This window comes from Polyodon spathula, chromosome 1 (genome assembly GCF_017654505.1).
Source record: "Polyodon spathula isolate WHYD16114869_AA chromosome 1, ASM1765450v1, whole genome shotgun sequence".
Taxonomy (NCBI): domain Eukaryota; kingdom Metazoa; phylum Chordata; class Actinopteri; order Acipenseriformes; family Polyodontidae; genus Polyodon; species Polyodon spathula.
In genome coordinates, this window is record NC_054534.1 from 51,400,823 (window position 1) to 51,421,594 (window position 20,772).

Consider the following 20,772-nt stretch of genomic DNA (forward strand, 5'->3'; position numbering starts at 1 on the left):
ATCAAATGGTGTAGAACTAAATCTCAATTTTTTTAACTGGTTACCTAGATACCAACTTGCATGTCAGCCAATCAGAGGAATGCACCTCTGTAGCGTTTAGTCCAGCCATGATTTTTGTTGTGAAGGGAGTTCAAAAAGTTGTTTTGCATAAAAATTTAGTTTTCTTTATAAAAGTGTTGGAAACGGGAGCAATGAAGGGGAACAGAGTGACACTGCAGCAAAAGACGTGTCGACAACAAGGACCCGTTCAGCAGTAAAAAAAACTAAAACCCGAAAAGCTTGCTAAATGGGCTTGCTTTGCAGATATTTTTGATCTATGTCCTTTCTATCACTAACTAAACTGAAAGCTGGACCAAAAAGCTGTCCTTGTGGTATAATTGTGTAACTGGAAGAATTTTTTATTTTTATATTTTTTTAATCTTGGCTTTAAAAAATGTTGCAATTTTATTATGTATTAAAAATAACAAATGGCTATATATTAATTTTGTTGATATTGTCTTGCAATGCATTTGTTTTACTTAATACGGACTATTCTGTAATAAGACAGCGATGGGGTCACGTAGTCATTTCTATTGCTAGAAGGGGGTGCGACAGAAATATGAGTTCTGGTGATGAATCTTCCTCCCGACCTTTGAGGGCGCTAAAGAACGAGAGAAGTAATACCTGGAAGGGCTGGCCTGACAGTTCGTTTCCGGGTCAGGGAAGTGGGTCAGCCTGGAAAGAAGCGAGGCTCTGTTGTAAGACTGTATTGATCTGAAAGGTAAACGAGAGGCAGCTGCAAGTAATAAGGCAGCTGCAACCGTTTACCTAAATATCATGCAGGATTACATATAGGGGCCAGGGTAACGCTAATCTTTTCCTTCGTTTGGGTAACGTGAGGAGAAAAGGACTGAGAGAAGAGCTCTCAGAATGAAATACGTGTTGTTTGTTGTCTTTGTTTGTTTATAATTGTCTGTCTTTTTCGCACCACTAGACAGTTATAGCACATCTCCGGAGCTGTCGCCACGTAAAGCACTATCCGGAGCACCACTACACAGAGCACCTGCACGTTTGAATATCACCCAGGACCGGTGACCGTTCCTTTGTTTCTGTTTGATACTGTACTGTGTTCTTCACCATCCCCGCGCTTTACACATTGTTGTGTACTGCCGGGGATTTATTATTTGACGGTCGCTCAGACCTGGAAACAGCACAAATAAACACTTGTTCACTGAATTACCGTTGTCTGTTCATCACTCCTGCACCGCATCACCGCTACACCTGTTCCCCTTACCAACCACTTTGCCACAGGGGGTTACAGTGCAGCGAAGTTTGAGCATCAATTCAAACAGATTCTGTTAGTAACATCTAGAGCAGATTGCATGAGCTGTACAGGATTCAAGGAGAAGAGCGTCACGCTGGGTCCACACCTGAGCAATCAGTTGCGCAAACAAATCACTGTCGAAAATGTGCAATTAAAATCGCCTGCAACTGCTTTGTCCGCACCTGAGCAACTAGTTGAGCAACAAGTTTCCCGAATTTAGAAGTGTGTGCTATTCTGTTTTTTCTGCCAATTACGCTGACCCTGCTGGTGCCATCAGCTCTTTCATCTGTCATTATCTTTAATAAACGATGGCTTCACTAATTACCAACAAAGAACTGACTGTTGTAGTCCAAAAAAAAAAAAAATCTACATTTGATGTTAGGTACCACTCTCCGTTGTAGTATTACATTGTATAATCCCTGAAATAACTCCATTAACAAAGAAAATGCTTTTTAAAAAGAAAAGTGCACACATACACATCATTTTTTTTATCATTGTTCCCAGTTTACTCAAATAAAAGTTAGTACTTTTAAAAACACTTATGTACCCTGACTATATAAAGTAGCTCCACATCAGGCATTACCAGGCATTATGGACTGCTTGGGCGTAACAGTGCCCGGGAGAAAGTAATGCCTAGTAATGTCCTTTGCATATAGTTTCCATTTTACAATTTGCTTTCTAGTTTGATGCTTGTAAAACACAATGTTAGTTATTAGTGTCTTAATTCCATTTGCATGCAGTACATTTTTTTTCCCTGTTTGTGAAAATGTGTTTTAATAAAGTGAATACACAGTAAGTGAATACATACAGAGTACAGTATGTGCATGTAGAAGGAGGGGGATTGCGTAGCGGCATGGTGATAGGAGGAGGGGTGGAATTGCGGAGCTTTGCACCTCCACTTAGTGAAAAACAGTGAGATTTGCACAGCAACTGAAAAATAGCAAGCCACAGATTCTTAAATGCAGTGGTAGTGTACTGTACTGTAATGTCATTTTAATTCAAAGGCTTTGTGGCAAAGTGGTTGATAGTGTGCAGGTGGAGGGGATTAAAGAACAGACAGATAATTGTATTCCAGATGAAAAGGTTTGTTTTATTTTATTTAAGTCCAGTGCCTGACGGCAAAACAAACAGTAAATAACAATGAAGGTAAGTAATACAGCGGCGTGTATTACTTAATTTATAATCCCTGTGTTGCTCCTCAAATAATAATCCTATTATTATTAACTAGTCAGTTAGTGCTAGTGGAGCAAATAGTTTTATTTGTAACACAAATGCAGTGTTGATTGGTTTTTCACGATTTCAGGCAACAAAACACTTTCTGTCCTTCTGGCTTTTACTCACTGCAAACCAAATGCGAAAGAACAGATTATGATTCTCCGTCCCCCTTACATGCTGTCACCCTTTGGTAAACGAATGCAGCTGCCTTTACAATCTGTGGCTGCTATATTGTTTCCCTTCCAGGTCAATACATTCGTGCAACAGAGTCTCGCCTTTTTCCAGACCGACCGACTTCCCGACCGAGGGAAAGAACTGTCAAGCCAGCCCGTCCAAAAAAAACTTTGTCCTAGTTTAGTACCCTCACAGGTCAGGGGGGAGATTTACAACCAAGGTTCATTGTATTTCTATCACAGGCCATTACATGTAACACCAAACAGCAGTTAAACTAGAAACCCTAACAAGACGACCACTTCAAGTATGCTTATTGTTATAAGCAGAAATGCAGTCAGCAGAACACACCCTGCAGTATAATAAAATAGTTTCTGTGTTCGCTGTGACGCTCTAGGATTAAAATGTGTAATGAGAATGTTTAACATGTATTATATGGCACAGGGCGAAGGTGGGACAGTAGTGATTGGGAGCGTAACAGGGAGGAATATAATAGGAAATAAATTCAGCCAGATAAGGTGGGGCAAGGCCATGGTGAGATTTATATATTAGTGTAAGGAATTTGAACAGGCAATGGTGGTAAACAGGGAGCCAGTGTAGCTGAAGGAAGAGAGGGGAAGTGCGGAAGGACTGGGGGAGGTTAACTTGTTTGAACCAACTGCTAAATCACAATGGCGCCAGTTTATTACTCACCTTACTGTATTTCTTCTTGTCAGTTTCTTTTAAAAGATTAACCTTTACTGATGGTTTTCATTGCCATTTAAAAAAAACAAAAAAACATTCTCTTATTAATAACTTAAAATTGTCAAAATAAAACAAAGCTTTAATTTGGCGCCACCTAGAATTAAAGACATCCTCATATTGACGCCACAGTCATAGATCAGCTTTATAATACAGGCCGCCCTCGAATAAACGCTGCTATCAATAAAGAAACATTAAGGTATTTTTTTCTCCCCCATACTATAAAACACACACAATAAACACGCAACACTGTGTACATGTAACGTCCCCGAAGAGACGGGAGCCTCAATCTAGTACGTAAATTACAAACTAATGTACACACACATAGTAAGCACATTTTATTTTATGGTACAGTTCTGAAAGAAAATGCAAGATAAACTACATACAGAACAGCAGTCCTTCTGAAGTTAGTTTTGTTTTGTTTTTTTGTTTGTTTTTTTAGTTCAATTGTAATTCCCATACTCAATCCCATACAAATAAAAACAATGTGCTTACTATCTATGAGAAGATTTAGTTTCGGTTTCTCTTGCTGAGAAATTACAAACAAGCAAGTTACAGTGAGAAAAAAAAAAAAAAAAACGAGTAAGATTCTGGCAAAGTGCCCCACCCATGGGCTATTTACTTGTGTTGTATGTTGCGTGTTGTGTATTAATGTTGGTGTATTGTAGTTGGTACACGGGATATAATATGGGTTATGAACATGAGTGATTTAAAATGTATATTTGTATTTAGGCACGAGGATTGCACAGCACTTCACGTGCAGGTAAAACGTAATAGTATATGAGCATGGGAAATTGCACTAGATTAATTCACGTGCAGTTGTACCGAGACTCCAACTGAATGATTGATTAGCAATCGAGTCTCGGTACAGCTGCATAAAAGCAGCATGTTTTCACTCACTCAGGGTTGTGTGTTCGTGAGTGGAGAACAGGTGTGGAGAGGAGAGTTATAATTAAAATAAAATAAAATAAAATAATGCAATTGCTAAGTCATGCTGGAGTATGCTGTTTTGGTGTGCTGTTTTGTTTAAATCTTTCATTTTGTTTATTATATGCTGAGCGCAACCAAGCGCTCAGCTTCACCAAACTCTACGTCTCTGCCTGTCCTGTGTGTTATTGTTCCGGGGCTTACGTCACCACTCAGCCAGCCTTGTGACAGGGACATATTGTAGTTTTTACAGAAATCAAATTCATATTCTGAGGTAATTTTTGGTGTAGAAAAACATCAACTTCACACTCTTGGATTTAACTGCCACACCAGCATTGTCCCGCCCCTTAACAACCAATACACAGTCCTGATTCCCTGGAACAGTACTCCCCTGACCTTCCAACTCCCACCTAATAGGCGCTCGGTAACTGTCACCGATAAGTGTACTGTAATCAAAGTAGGTTAGCCACGCACACTGCTACATACAGGTAGGCTACCATATTAAAGAAAATAAGCAACCACGATACTTCTAAAATGTCAAATCATGTAATAAAATATTGCAGTGTTTGAAAATCGTAGTATTATCATTTTGATCAATTTAAAATCAATGCAGTGATGCCAAATTGAAGTAATACGGTGTGTGTGTATATATATATATATATATATATATATATATATATATATATATTTTTTTTTTTTTTTTTCGGGGCAATGTGTAGCTATGAACAATAGTTTTTCAAAAACTCTATGAATATAATTAGTTTGTTAAAGTCAAATTAAAACCTGCTGATTTCAGTGTTATGTGGACGACTGAATCACAAATCACAATTGTATAACTTTCATGTATAGTAAACATAAATTTTAAACTCAAAAAAGAGTTTCTGCCAACTTCCCAACGTTTCGGTATGTTTATAATACCTTTGTCAAGGGAAAGTGTGTTTGAAAACAAACACTGGAGGCAGTTATAGCTTCCGGGTATTTAGGAACGCTTCGTTGCATTGCTAAACTAAACAGTCAAATTTTAAACGAGTGATTCTGCATATCGGACTGAAGCTTTAGAATCTAAAAAGAATATTACAAAATCTTAAATACAAGTTTTTATTAAATATGCTGTATTACTTCGTAATATATTAAGACTCGTTGAGCTAGACACACACACACACACACACACACACACACACACACATATATATATATATATATATATATATATATATATGTTGTTGTTGTTGTTACGTTGTCATATATTTGTTATACAATAATACATAAATAAATCAAATAGTGTGTATATTAACAATTATTGTTTTGAAGGAGGATAGCGGTATCAGTATCTACATTTAAATTCCATTCATAATTTGTAGCAGTCGCGGTTGTGGGTGTCACCATCTTTCTGTTGATCAGCTCACCAGCTCTGAGAGTCGCGGGTTCGTTGAGTCAGCGTTGAGCCAACGCTGCACGTCACTAACTCTCAACGGTGAGTTTAGCAATGATTTTAAGAGTTGCTGCTTCTCAGCGTTGAATTTAGGAACCCAGTCATAGGCTTTTTGATGCCATGGTAACCACACAGTTATTTGTTTAAATCCAATGTATTTGTGATGTCATTCACTATGTAGCTAACGATGTAACAATCTAATATTCCTTTCTATTTAAACATTCAGGCATCACGGTATCTAGTCTATTTATCTACTTCTTTATTTTTTATTCTTCTATACTGTACATTATATCATTTATTTTTTTCTAAAACCACAACCATTAGGTCATTCATAGTGTGCCTGTTCCTTGTAAAGTGCTGAACTGTTGGTTAATTTTCTTTTTTATTTCTTATATTTGATAGCTGGTTCTGTATTCTTTTATATAACAATGTACCTGTCTCTCCTACATATTTTACTTTATTACATTTTATGCAAAACATACCCTATACAAGATTGCTATCCTTACATGCCGAAGGATGAAAGACTGATTATGTATTTTCTTTATTTGCGATTTCACTTTTAATCTTTGGCAATATATTTGCACACTTTACTTGTGCTTTTACAGGTCTTCCATTGTCTTATAAATCAAATAGTTCATTCCTATTGAGTTTGTCAACTTTTCTCAATTCTCTCTCAATAATTTGTTCTTTATATCCTCTTAATATATCTTTTAAATTCATTTTTCAGTTTTTTTTTTTGTAGTAACTTTCAACAGAACTTTTTTTTTATCCTTTTTTACTGAAACTCAATTTGACAGTAGATACGTCAGAAAGTGTTTTTTAAAATAAACTTCCCATTCACAATAAGTCCTTCACTTTTAGTACTTTGCTTCATAAAGTAGTTATACGACTAACTTTCTATGCAAATGCAGACTGCAGTGTTGGCTACTTTAAATCAAGTCAATTTAAAACACTGATTTAAATCATGATTTAAATCACTTGATTAAAAAAAAAATCATTGATTTAAATCATTTTTTTCATTTACTACCTATTTTACATAGTTTGTCAAGGAAAATACATGAAAAGCATGTTTTAAAAACCTTTTATTAAAACACAAACATCTTAAACTGTTACTGTCTATAAACTAAAACTGTTAGGGCTGTACTATGCACAAATGAGAATGGCGCTTTCCCCGATTCTGTGGCGCATAAACTGAATAAAGACGTAAAAAAATAAAATAATGCACCGAAATGGTATTCTGAAGACATGTCTTGCCCCGTTATAGAGCGTCTGCCCCATTAACATATTCACCGAAGCGATTCTGATGACAGTGCAATGGGGTCCCAAATAGACAATTGAGCAGTGTGTTGACCCCGACTCATCTCATCTGAGTTTGCAGATTCTACGATCAGTTGTGCTCTGTTTTGGTTTGACGTCACAATTGAGTTTTTTCCCCGACTGGGTGTCGCACACTGCTAAGACTGAATTACTGACCACACTAGATACTGGTGATTACTATGTATGCAAATTAATACTGCCCTGTACACATTTTTGTATTAACTTAGCCCAGTGGTTCCCAAACTTTTCTGCTGCACCCTCCTTCCGATATATTATTTTTTGCCGCGCCCCCTTCCCCCCTAGTAAACAGTACAATTTTAAAATAAATATGATTTTTCTAAAATAACATATTGTGACATTGTGTGTGAAATGAAAGCAGGCGCCACACAGGCAGTAGCTTGGTGCTCGAATTCAGCATTTATTAGCAGAGGAAAAATAAACAATTCAGGAACACGCCAATGCAAAACAAAATTACAAAATCTCTCTGTGCTAAATTCCAGTCTACTTCTCGCTCTCATTGGGAGACAGCTTCTCTGTCACTCGCTCGCTCTCCCACTGCGCTCATGCATGCACTCCTATTGATCTCTTCACATTAAACCATTCCCTCCATCCACCTTCACCAATCCCGGGCATGCCATTCAGACAATGTTATAATATATATTTTGAAGATGGATACACTTTATTACAATCACTATTCGTAATTGCATTAACAGCAATACAGAGTCACTTATTCTCGTTCTTCATTCCACATTTAAATGAAAGGACGTGGAAGATTTAAAAGCCCATTTAATTGTTTCACAGCCAAATCATGTAAATTAAATTGATCGTACTATTGTTATTAGTAGTATTGTTATTACAGTATACCTTTTATTTATATCAGTCTAGTTTTACTAGTAGTAACGCCCTTGTTGCTTAATCTACAACCATTGAAACACATAAATATCATCCATGTCCTTAATTTCACATTTGATAAAAGCAGAAGAAAAAGAGGGTGCAACATTATTAACTGACTAGTCTATTAATCTTAATGCAATTACGAATAGTAACTAATATTTGTCCAGCGTATTTTATTTTTTATTTTTTTTATAACGTTATTTATATACTTTTATTCTAAACCGCAATTAACGTAATTCGGTATACACTGGCATTTTTTCAACTGCAAACACGCTTCTTCTAAATCAAGCGATGGTACTTGCAGCCTTAGCAAAGTGTCTGAGCAAGATCTTTTTTTGAACTGATACTGTATTTTGATAATGGTTTTGAAGGAAACTGTCAACGACACAGAATACACGTTTCAATTGCTGCGTTCTATTACCGAGAGCTTGCTGCGCCGGCTTTCTTTCTGAAGTCACACGCAGCTTTTAGAGAAACGCCTCCTCCAAACCTTGCACCATAGCACACATTTTCAATGTGTATTTGATAACTTGCATGATATACTGTATACTGTAATATTAAGGTTACCACAGTATTTTTTTTTTTTTTTTAACGGGTATCATACCGTGCAAATTTTATACCGTCCCATCTCTATACCCACCCTATTTATAAAACTGCAGGTCTATCTAAATGTTTTTTGGTTTTTTTTTTTTTGTGTGAACAAAATGTAAAATGCGCCACTGCACTTTGTAGGAACAATTGCCATGATTAGCCAAACAACTTTCAAATCAAGGAGAGCTGGGCTGGACCATAGAATCCGCTGAGCTATGATAGGTCTGAAACAACACAAACTATATGGACGGGGATTGGACAGATTTCACAGGGGGTTGGTCAAATTAAACATGACCCCCACCTAGGCATTTGATCAGTCAATCATCCTGGCGGCGGGCCCACCGAGTCTGCCACTTACCGCAGAGCTTTTACAATTGTCAGGAAGTCATAAAAAAGTATTCTACAGTCAGGTATTAGCGTCCCCTTAATAACCTCATCGGGGGCACTCCCCACTTTGAAAACCACTGGTATAGAGTTTTTACTAGTACAAATGCAAAGTTATTTTTTGTGTGACTTGTCAAACAAATGTACAAAGTGCTGTCAAAGCACACAATATAATACTACGTTATTCTTTGTATTCATTTTCTGAAGTAAATGCAAGTAAAGAATATCTGTTCATTTTTGTCATAATTAGAACAAGTAAACAATATCTGCCCATTTGTTAACATTTATAATTATAAAACAAACAGTTTAAATACAGGTCCTATGTCTTGTTCTAGTAGTTTACAACAGCTTACCTGCACTATCTACGGAGGTCGCGTTAACGCAAAATTTTGCGTCCTAGACGCAAAATAAATCCATTGGACGGAAAAATATTTTGTCTTGCATTCACTGGACGCACAGAAAAGAAAGGGATGCAGACATGCATGTTCATGGTAATCTATTACACTGCAGCAATGACCGCTTGCTTGTTTAAAAAAAAATATATAAAATACTGTTCTGCAATATAACAGCATTGATTAAGGTACACTTCAATCCTGTAGATGACAGCAATAAGCCTCAGATTTGGCTTTGCCTGCAGTATTAAGAATATTTAATTTTAGTACCTGTCCACGCTATATAACCGATTGAGAATCCTACTCAAAAACATTGTAAATTAATCCAGCTCAAACTTTAGCGTCCACACTGAAGTCCCGTTTCAAGTTTAGTCGGGTGTAACGCATACACGCACTAATGCTATTAGAATAGTTAGGTTACAGTTCCTAGCAGCACAATGAACATTGGAAATTAATACGATAGTATCCCACCACCCTGTATTTTATTTTAAAATAATGTGTTATGCCTGTGGAACATATTCCCTGAAGAGTGGTGGAGCACACTGCTACATGAGCCTGTGGTCACGCTGGGCAAAAAAAGTGGCGTACCAAATTACTGAAAGATCGATTTCCATACATCATCTGGCATTGTTCCTCTCATAGATTGAACTTGCAGTTCATGATGTAACAAAGTATCCGGGATGAACCACTTCAAGGCTTTTACGGATAAACTGTACGTACTGTACCATGCATCACCAAAAAAGCAGTGGTCATTTTCTTAATGTTGAGATCCGGGACCACTATCTTTACAAATTAACCCCTGTGCCACAATGGGATTACTACAGCTACAGTTATGGCTCACACAAACTTAACTGTCAACAACCCGATTTATTTGTTCAGGATCTACAGCATTCAGGTCATGTTGCTAGGTAGAAACACAAAACTACTGTTCTAATTAAAAGTTTTAATTTCTTACTCAATACCCTTAGTCATTTTGAATGTTAAACACAAGCTTTCAGACTCCTGACTGACCTCTCAAACGTCACAGCTACATGCTTTGCCAAGCGTTAACACAGTAGCTGTCAGTCTCTATAAAATTTCCTTATTCCCACACTCTAGAGCCATTGATTTGTCAACATTCAAACTGAATCCGCCCCTGGGATCCGTACTAACAGCTGTTGGTTAGAAAGCCAAGTAGTAAACTTTTCAAGTTTTCCATTCATTGTAACTGCAATGCTATAATAATGCAGGTGACCATGAGACTGGATAAAGCTGGACAGTAAGAAAAAAAAAATGCTATTTGATAACAGGTTTGATTTGAAAATGTGCATTGTTGAATTTGCCAAAATGCACGTTAATCACAATGCTGAAAAAACAGTATGTGACTGGAGATGAAACAAAGACAAACTTAAAATGGACAAAGAAAAACCAGCCGAAAGGAAAGTGCTTATGGCCCGATGTAGAAAAAACATTGTTTGAATGGAGTACTTTGAATGACTTTAATACATATTGTAAATTATTCTACATGTCAGTGTAACGCAGTGGTACACTTGCAAAGTATGTGTATGGTTATGGTTCCAATTAACAAAACAAAATGAATGTATTTGTACAGCTGGAATGCAACTGTACTACACTCTATGCAACACTAAGATGTTTTGTTTACTAGTTACTAGATGATGCACTGTTTAGTTTATTTTATTTTTTGCTTTTTAATTGATGCAAACAGCACGGTTTAATACTTTTCTTTTAAAATTGAATTAATACAACTCATTTGTAAAAGCCAATGCAGCCTGGAACTATTGTCTAAAGTATGGGTTTGAAAAGAAATGCTAAGAAAAGCAAAGATGATATGTTCTTGAACTTGTTTAGCTACTTGATAAGCTAAAATAAAATACCAGTAGTTTAATACAGATTTGGTGTACGATGTATAATTTGACATTACACTCTGTTAGTTATTACTTTTTAAATAATTCTGAAAATCAAAACAGTTTCTAGCAGTTTAACTAGAAACAAAAAACACTCGAATCTATGTCACAGCCGACCGTGTCCATCCATCTCCACCTCTCCCTCCACCAATTTACTAGAAAACATGTTCCAAACTGCACTGAAAGGAACATTTCCTTAAAGTATGTTACACATTTGTTGAGGCGAGTTGAGGTCACAGGGAACGTTTCTTGAAGAATTTAGTGAACCCGTCAAGCTACCAGGCTTGATCCGCCCCTGTTAATCATTGATTGATTGTGTTCACTGTTAATAAAAACAAAATCCTACAAGTTATATTCTACTTTTTGTGTGTGCTTTGTGCGACGGGGAGGGGGCAAGTAGATTTTTCTAACATTTTGTCCCTTGGAAAACAGTTTTTTTTTGTTTTTTTTTCAAAAATTGCACATCGGTGAGTAGGAAAAAAAAAAGAAAGCGTGCATACCCTAGATATAGTCAGTGGCATGCTGAAGTCTTTCCCACCCTGCAGCCTGAAACCCCACGGAGCCGGGCCAACCAAGGACACGCTGTAGTTGCTCATGATGTCTAGATTGCTAACTGTATTTATGATCCAAACTCCAAAAATGCAGCTACCTGTAAAAAAACAACAATGAAAAGAGTCAAACAAAAATATATATTATAATGTGTGGTGAATTGTAAAAACTATTTAATTACCTTTAGTAGTTGAGTGACAAAACAGTAAGAAACTTACTAGATAAATATTACAACTAATGCTTTCATAACACCGATTAAAGTATTTGCAGGAACATCTGTCTTCTTGAATTTCTAGTTCTAGTTTTACCACTTACAAATGATCTCCCTTTAGTAGTTAATCACAATTTATTAAACAGAAATTTAAGCAAAAAAGTTCCAATCACAGGTTCAAATGTAAGCAAGTACAATCATATTCACAAAATACAAAGTACGTAAATAAGAGGTTGTACTATTGAATAATTAGTAATAAATAATAATAAACAGAAAACAAGATATTACAAAGTCCCTCCAGATACAACACACGCTGTAATCTGTACAAATTGTTATAACGCCCTAATTGCTACACCACCAATAAATCTAATAAATATAATTTGAAAATATATTGTATTTATATTGATTAGGTGCAAAGTTACCTGAAGTAAAATAAATATTGGTTTTACTTGTTTTGTTTGTTTTTCTATTAACTGTTAACTGACCAGGATTAGTCACCATCCACAGTCCCTTTCCACAGAGCCTGTAGTTGGTTGTTTGCTCGAGCTTGCTACAGTGGGGGTAAACAGTAAGCTTACAGCCAAGTATTTGAGGAATCAATGAGGAGTTGTTTTGATTTTATTTAAGGTGGAAACCCACTCAAAACAAAAGGCAGCTGTGTAAACAGATCAAACAGGACTCCAATGTGACTGTGGCAAAAATTATAATAATATTGGTAATAATATTGGGGGGGTGTTCATAAGATTGCTTGCTCTAATAAATTCCTGGCATTCTGTAAACACATTAATAAGTTTAACATTATATATATATATATATATATATATATATATATATATATATATATATATATATATATATATATATATATATATATATATATATATATATATATATATATATAGTGACAGACTGGGGTGTTTTGTCACTGTCCTTTCGGGTCTTGAACACAGTCTGTTGGGAACCAAGCACTCTGGACCACAGTATTTTGTTTTAAACAGGGCGTGGCCTGTATGTTTATTTCAGGCGGGTGCTCTCTTTATCCAGAGTCAAACAAATCAAATTTCAACAATGTAAACAAAATAAACAAAACAAAACCTAGCTCTTTATTACTGAGCGCTACCTAAACCTTATAGCTATCTTTTAACTCTCCTTTCTACAAGTCAGACAGCTAAACTGTTTACTGACTAACCAAAACGTGCCTTAAACTAGGCAATAAATGTTTCCCCCTTAGGTAGAACACCAACCTTTTAATCTATTTCGGCCTTTCCGTCTGTCATCTCCTTACACTCCTCGCATTTGGAAAAACCATGCTCTTTTATGGCTGCTTAATTGGAGACAGGTGAAAACCCTTGTCTCAAAATGGTCGTCCCTGTGGAACTCTGGGAATTGTAGTCTTTTCTGACTTGGCAGTCAAAGACTGCAATTTACTTGTGTGACCCAAATTCAGTGGAGAGGATACAGGCTCATTGTCACTCTTGGACCAACATACACACCCTCCACCACTTTCCCATATATTTTATAGTTCATTTTGTCACTAATATATATATATATATATATATATATATATATATATATATATATATATATATATATATATATATATATATATATATATATATACACACACACACACACACACACACACACACACACATTACAGATGTACAATGGGTAGACCACTTTCAACAGTTTTGTACAGACAGACCTACAAACTTGTCAGTAAGTATTCAAATGTATTCAAAGTATTAATGTTTTACAAGTCTAGTTTGGCATGTATCCTTGGTTCCATTTTATTACAATATACGATTTCCATGTTGCATATGTCAGTAAAATATAAATCTCATTCAAACCAATATACATAGCCTTACAATAGTTAGGCCTACTTGATCTTTTTTCCCCCATTTTGAATAATTGAGAGTAGACTTGTGTCTTTTAATTACAAAGATTTAAAGAGTTAAGGTGCAAGTCTACTGGTGTTACTAAAATGCGATACCATAAGAAGAAGGAAAAATTAAAAATAACTTAATTTCAAACATATTTAGGTTGTGAAAAGGTGCATTATTCTTCATTTTCTTCAAGAAATGTTAATAGTGAGCCACATTGCCTAATACAGCTGCACAGGTGGGCCTCAGGTAAAAAAAAGTTTGAGAATCCCTGCTCTAGTCTATACAAAGAATATCATATACATTGTGTGTGTGTATATATATATTCTAATTAACAAAAGACGTTAAATGTTTACGTACAAACAGAAATACTTTTTTTTTTTTCTCCCCACTTCTACCAATACATTTTAGCACCCAATACATGACACAAATACACCAACATGCTTCCTGTTACTGCAGTCATGTAAGTCTCATCTCAAGATACGTCAAGTGAATGTTGCTAGTCAGCACTCGCACATGTTCAGTACAAACTACTAGTACAAAGATTCAAATGTGCATTACCACCATCTCCCAGATAACACCAACAACTGGTTAAGAAAGTGGCTGCAGGCAATATAAATGAAAACTGTCCCAGACTTAAACATGCTCGCGTATGCAAGGCAAGTTCATTACTGATGGAAGTTATATTAATGTCAAAACCAGCAAATTAAAATGTAGTGATCCGTTCTAGAATTCACGAGATGAGCCAGGATATCTTGCAGCAAGTTATAGAAGATATCAAAGCTAGTCCTCTTAAAGAGGGTATTCAGCTTGACGGGTCAACTGATGCTGATGGCTGCAGTCCGCAGTTGGTGTTTGTGCATTTAGCTATGAAAGGAATCAATGTGTTCAATCTCAAAGACTTATTTTTGAAGTATAAGATGACGCTTGACATGTGTGGATTAATTTGCACCGATGGTGCCCCTGCCATGCTAGGAAAAAATTCAGGATTTGTTGCCTAAAGAAAGAAGTACCTAATATCATGATATCATTGCCTACAAAACTGCAGGATAGTTTGTCTCCTGCGGTGAGCACAGTAAACTTCATCAGAGGACGTGTTCTAAACCATCGCCTCTTCCATACTTTTTGCGAAGAAATTGGTGCCGAGCAAACTGTCCTTTTCCATACAGAAGGTGGCTTTCCTGTGGCCGAATGCTTACTCGTATTTTTGGACTGTGCAAAGAAATAAGTCTGTTTCTTTGAAACCAAAGCAGTAATTTAGTTGATGACTAAAAAGAGAGTTTATCCTTTGCCTGGCGTACATGGCAGATGTATTCACACACCTAAATAAATTCAAAAAATCTATGCAAGGAACTGGGATGAACATGGTAACGGCCAAAGAGAAGTTATCTGCTTTTATTCGGAAACTTCCAGTTTGGATAAAGCATGGTGAGAAAAGAAATTTCACTAACTTTCCTTTTCTTGAAGAAACTGTTTTTTTTGGAAAATGAAGGAATGACCATCGCAACTGAAGTGACAAAGCATTTGCAGCAGTTGAGTGACACTTTCCAAGGATACTTTTCCACTGGAGATCTTGATGTGCAAAGAAATGGATACTGGATCCGTTTCTTTTTAACCTGGATTCCATCACCAGTAGTGATTTGATGAAAGATTATCTCATTGAATTACGAGCCAATGGCTGAATCCGAATGGAGTTTTAGACAATGAAGCTTGAGAATCTCTGGTGTGCTCAACTAGCACCGTTTCCACAACTGGCTAAGACAGCGCTGTGCCATTTGCAACTACATACTTGAGTGAGATAGGATTTTCATCACTCTTACACATCAAAACAAAGGCCAGAAACCGCTTAAATGCAAGTGATGACATGCGTGTGGCTATTTCAAAAAAGTTCCTCGTTTCTCGAACATCATTGAACAAAAGCAACAGCAGAAGAGTCAATGAGCCAGTAAACTTACAAAAAAATTGTAATTTTTCATGTACTCTTAATTTTACTACAAAATTGAAATAAATATATAATTATTGCTTTCATTCTATATTTATTATATATCCTAGGTTTAAAGAACTGACCTACTTCAACGATTTTTGATATGGCGTGCAAGAACATATTTTGGTGAACCAAAGGGATGCAGGCTGCAGTAAAGGTTAAGAACCACTGTTATACAGGGTTCTCACCAGGAATTTGTCACAGTATGGTGGTGGGAGGAGCGGGGGCAGGGAAAAAAACGGAGGTCCTCGCAAACCTCCTGCAGGGGAGGCAGGACAAGTCGTGCACATGCTTGCACTTTGTGGAAGTAGCTGTCAGGATAATATCCTATATTTATGGATGTCAGTAAGTAGGTGCGGAATCTGATTTTCTCAGCGATTTTGAACGCACTGACCTAGACTGCTCCGTGATTTACATCCAAATTTTCAGTGACAAACTCCTAGTCCTACTTATCAGGCTCCCCACTTGTGTTCTATGCCTCGTTACTTTGAAATGTTTATATAACTATGCCGATGCATCCGTCTCAAAACGCTTGGCGACTCGCAACTTAAGAGATTTATATTTTTGCAACAAAGCCCCTTCATTGAATAATAATTATGTAAGGATGATATTGTGTATTTCTAATAATAATTATTTAGTGTTTAGCATTCACGGTTGAATGGTAGAGTTAAAAGAAAGACAACTAGACTGAAAACAGAAATACACAAATATTATCCTTACATTATTATAATTATTATTCAACGAAGGGGCTTTGTATCAAATACAAGTGTAAAACATTAAGTAAAAGGATATACTGTATTTTTAAAATCATTTTGATATTTTATAAACTTACATTTCTCTTCGTTTATATTGCAGCTATTCTACAGAAGCAAAATAATTATGAAAATGACTATTAAGATTTGAAAATAAACAGATTTGTTTAAAATATACCCTGCTGTGAAATGTAATAGAAAAGTTAGACCATTTTTGTTTTGTTTTTACAAGTGATGAAAATTACATTTTTTTTCCATACCATTCCATTGTTAGAAAAACATTTATAAAAAAAAGCAACAATTAACCCATAGTTTTTTTTTTTTTTTTTTTTTTTTTTTTGTCTTATTAAGTGGTCAACTTAAATAAATAGTTTCTGCTTGTAAAATGATAACGTTTATTTGTGGTGTGTTTTAATTGTCTCAGTGCATTAGTTAGCTGCCGTCATTTCATTTTGGCAGTTTTTATCGGAAGGATACTACACTGAGTATTCCTTATTTAATACTTTATTTTAGATACTTTAGAAATTGTAGAGTATTTTTTGTTGCTGAAATAGAAAAGCAAAGGAAGTGCAATCACCTTGAGACATTTACTGCACTGGGTACATAAAAATCTGTAAAAATGGTTCAACTTGCTAGCTATTGAATGACGTGTTGGTATTTATCCGAATAATCGAAGCAATAATCGATAGATTAATCGATTACATTAATAATTGTTTCATGCAGCACTAACGTATACTATATGAAAATCTATCTATGGGAAACTGAAGAACGATTTATTTATTTAACCCAGCTTGTTATGCTACGTTCCCGCTAGCCGCTTGCCACGTCGCCACAAGTGAAACGTTTTTCCTTGTGGCTCAACTATTTTTCCCGAAGTCTGCCACAGTGGCGAAGGCTTTGAAAAATGTACTTGTGTAAGACTGCCAGCTCATTCAGCGTGTGCTGGCAGATGAGTCAATACAGACTGTTTAGTTTGATTTCATTTTGCCAAATGAAAGCTCTTTAACTTGATCACGTAACATATGCATGCCACAAACGGGAGGACAGAGGCTCTGCGGGCGGCACTGCATGTAAAAAAAAAAAACAAACAAACGGAAAAAAATGTTATAAAACAAACTGGACAGACCAATTACCAGAATCATGTTCCAAAAGATGCAGCCCAAGGAATACCAGTCACCCATGCACACAACTAAAACATGACTGTGATATTAGTCACAGGGAGGTGAAGCGGTCATGATTTCAAACATACCCTCTGGCCACAAAATAATATTTTCATAGACTGCAAGCCAGAAACATGCAGCTTCAAGATCACAGCTAATTTTTAAATGTGTTGAAATATATTTTGGAAATAGTAACAAAGTGGATTCGAAGGAGGAATAATTTAATAAAATAACAAACACATTTATTTTAAAAAGATTTGTCTCACTGTGATTTATTGAGTTTTAATGTTAGAATAGGTGCAATATTTTACAGTCAGCAGTCACAGGTGAAAGAACACAGTAAAAAAAAACACAATGTTTTTTTTTTAAACACAGTAGTCAACAATCCTACTAATATTATTAATCACATTAGTACAGTCTTGTGTAACTACAGCTGTGGTTGGTCAGAAAGGCATTAATATTAACATACACTAATAGCACTGTCTGCTGGCACAATTTTGCTTTGCCATTCTCTAGTGGAAAGAAAACCGCGTCACAGTCAAAATAATGTAAAGGATTATGCAGTACATGAATATCCCTGTAAACCTATTCAGAATTTAGGAAATCTGTAACGTTTTTTTTTCACGTGGGACTAAGTTTGGCATTTATTAAATGGGAATCAGAGTTATAGTGCAAATTAAATATAATATTTACGTGTATTGTAAATGGTAGGGTCTGGCATTATATGGCAAATATCTGCATGTTTTCAAATAAAATACACGTCTTTTTGCTGAAACAGTGTGTTTATAACATGTTTATAGTACTACTAAGTGGCAAAAGTTTTTCCAGTGTGGCTAAAAAATGTTAAGTTACTTTAGCCACAGTGGCTAACTAAATGAAAGTCTTAGAGGGAATGTAATTATGGTATAATAATAAAGATCTGCAGTGGTGTTGCTTGTTACAGAGCTGTGTATCAGGGGCGCACCCAGGATCTAGTCTCATCTGTCAACAGGTGGGGAATGTGCTAATAAAGTTCAGTGAAGTTGAATTTCGTCTCCGTGTCGCATACATTACACGCACCAAACTAAAGAACATGCTGTCACAACCAACCAATTGAAGAGTATTGAGAGCTGAAACAAGTATTTAAGCAAACCAATTTCTCACATAAAAAGGAATAATCAATAATGTTTCACAGGGTTGTTATTATTTTTTGGCCGTTACACAAACTGAAAACACAGCGTAGCGGCCTGAATGCAGTGTCATTTTTCCAGGTAACAATGTAATGTCCCGTTACGCTCAACAGCACTGGCGAGAACCCTGCTATATGCATTGATGTAATCAACTGAATATGCATGATAGTTTTTAAAGCGTTACTAGCAATGTTGCACACGTATCACTGCATTTTTTTTTTTTTTACCCTTTCACAACTTCGATGAAATCGATGCATCTGCTTTTTTGGAGAACGATATATATCGATAGTGAAAAATTAGGCATCATCCCAGCCTTAAACTAGGCACCCTCACAAGATGATCTCTTCAAGTATACTGTACTAAAATAGGATTCTGCAGCCTTGAGTAAACATATTCGTGAACATATAACAAACTGTTTACCCACAAGGACTTGCTGGGATTGTTTTGATGTATTGTCCTCAGTGATTGAGCACCACTGACATTTGTATACTGTATTTAAACTGCTGAGGCGCGTTTGCTAATTGTAATCTTATTGGTTAGCTTTTAAGAGTCAACCACTTATAAGAATCAAATCATCTGGGATGGAAGAGATTCTTATAAACAGCGTGCACTGTACTTCACTCCCATAGCATAAAACGAATGAAAAATAATGAACAGCTGGTTAAAGTGTTTTAATTAGGGAAGTCTGTGACACGACAATTATAAGTCAACCCATCTGGCATTATGAATCCAGTTTAACTTTTAAAAAAGTTTAATAATCCCTATTCATACCGGTATCAGAAAGATACTGGCAAAATTTGTTTCGGTTTACAATACACCGATACGATTACACTTTCTGTCCTCACTTTTCAACACCAGTACAAGACCAATCCTGTTATACCTGTCCACATTTAACTTATATCAAAGATATTCTACTACTTACACCAAGACAGTCAACCACTGATTCTTCATTCTCTGTCACGCTGTGTGCAAAGGGTTATGGGATATAAAGAACTTAAAGTTTTTCTACCGAGAGTCAATGGCGCGGCAACGGATTGCGCTGCTTTGAACTGTTTCAATACCAATGTTTAAAACTACAAAAAACTCGTGAAGTCTGTTTTACTCTTGCCCAAGGTGTCTTGATGAAAAACATAACCCGCAGTAATAATGACATACCGTAATTTATACCAGGGCTGTGTTTGTAGGTTCGTTCCCTAGCCAGGAATTCAAAAGGTAGTTTTAAACCTTTGAAGGTTAATCAGGTGGCATTCACGCACTGTATGTTTTGTTTTTCCCTCTGTTAACAGAAACCGTTTGACATTGTGTGAATACTATAAGTCACACATTAAATGTCACTTGCATGAAAAATTCGATCTTTTGATTTGTAGAATGCATAGTACGTAAACAAAAGTAATATTAAAATCCACTACTAAATTGTTATACATATCAACTCTATATGGCGCCGCTGCCGTGCATGGAGCAGGGTACAGTATCCAAAGCACTGGGGCGGTACCTATAGCGGTTGTAATGCTTCAGTAAAATATGTACTGAATACCTAGTATACTAACCGTGTAAGAGAAGTGCTATGGCAGAATATATTTGAAACATACAAAATACACAGTAACTTTAAATCATTTTAATTAAAAAAACTGAGCACTGTCCGCCCCCTCCCTCCGCCAGCACATGTTATCCAGAGGCAAACCTTTTATTTCTCCATTTCAACAGCAAAGCAGCAAAGTAGTAATAGTCGTAGTAAAATGTGACTGATAATCTGCTTGGGACGGTGACTGTTTAATAAAGCTCTGTCTTGCCTA

At 36.1% G+C, this 20,772-nt stretch overlaps 1 pseudogene; it reads right to left on the bottom strand.

Annotated features, from left to right (window-relative positions):
* LOC121321115 overlaps positions 1 to 20,772 on the bottom strand; it is a 138,511-nt pseudogene that overhangs the window by 114,946 nt on the left and 2,793 nt on the right.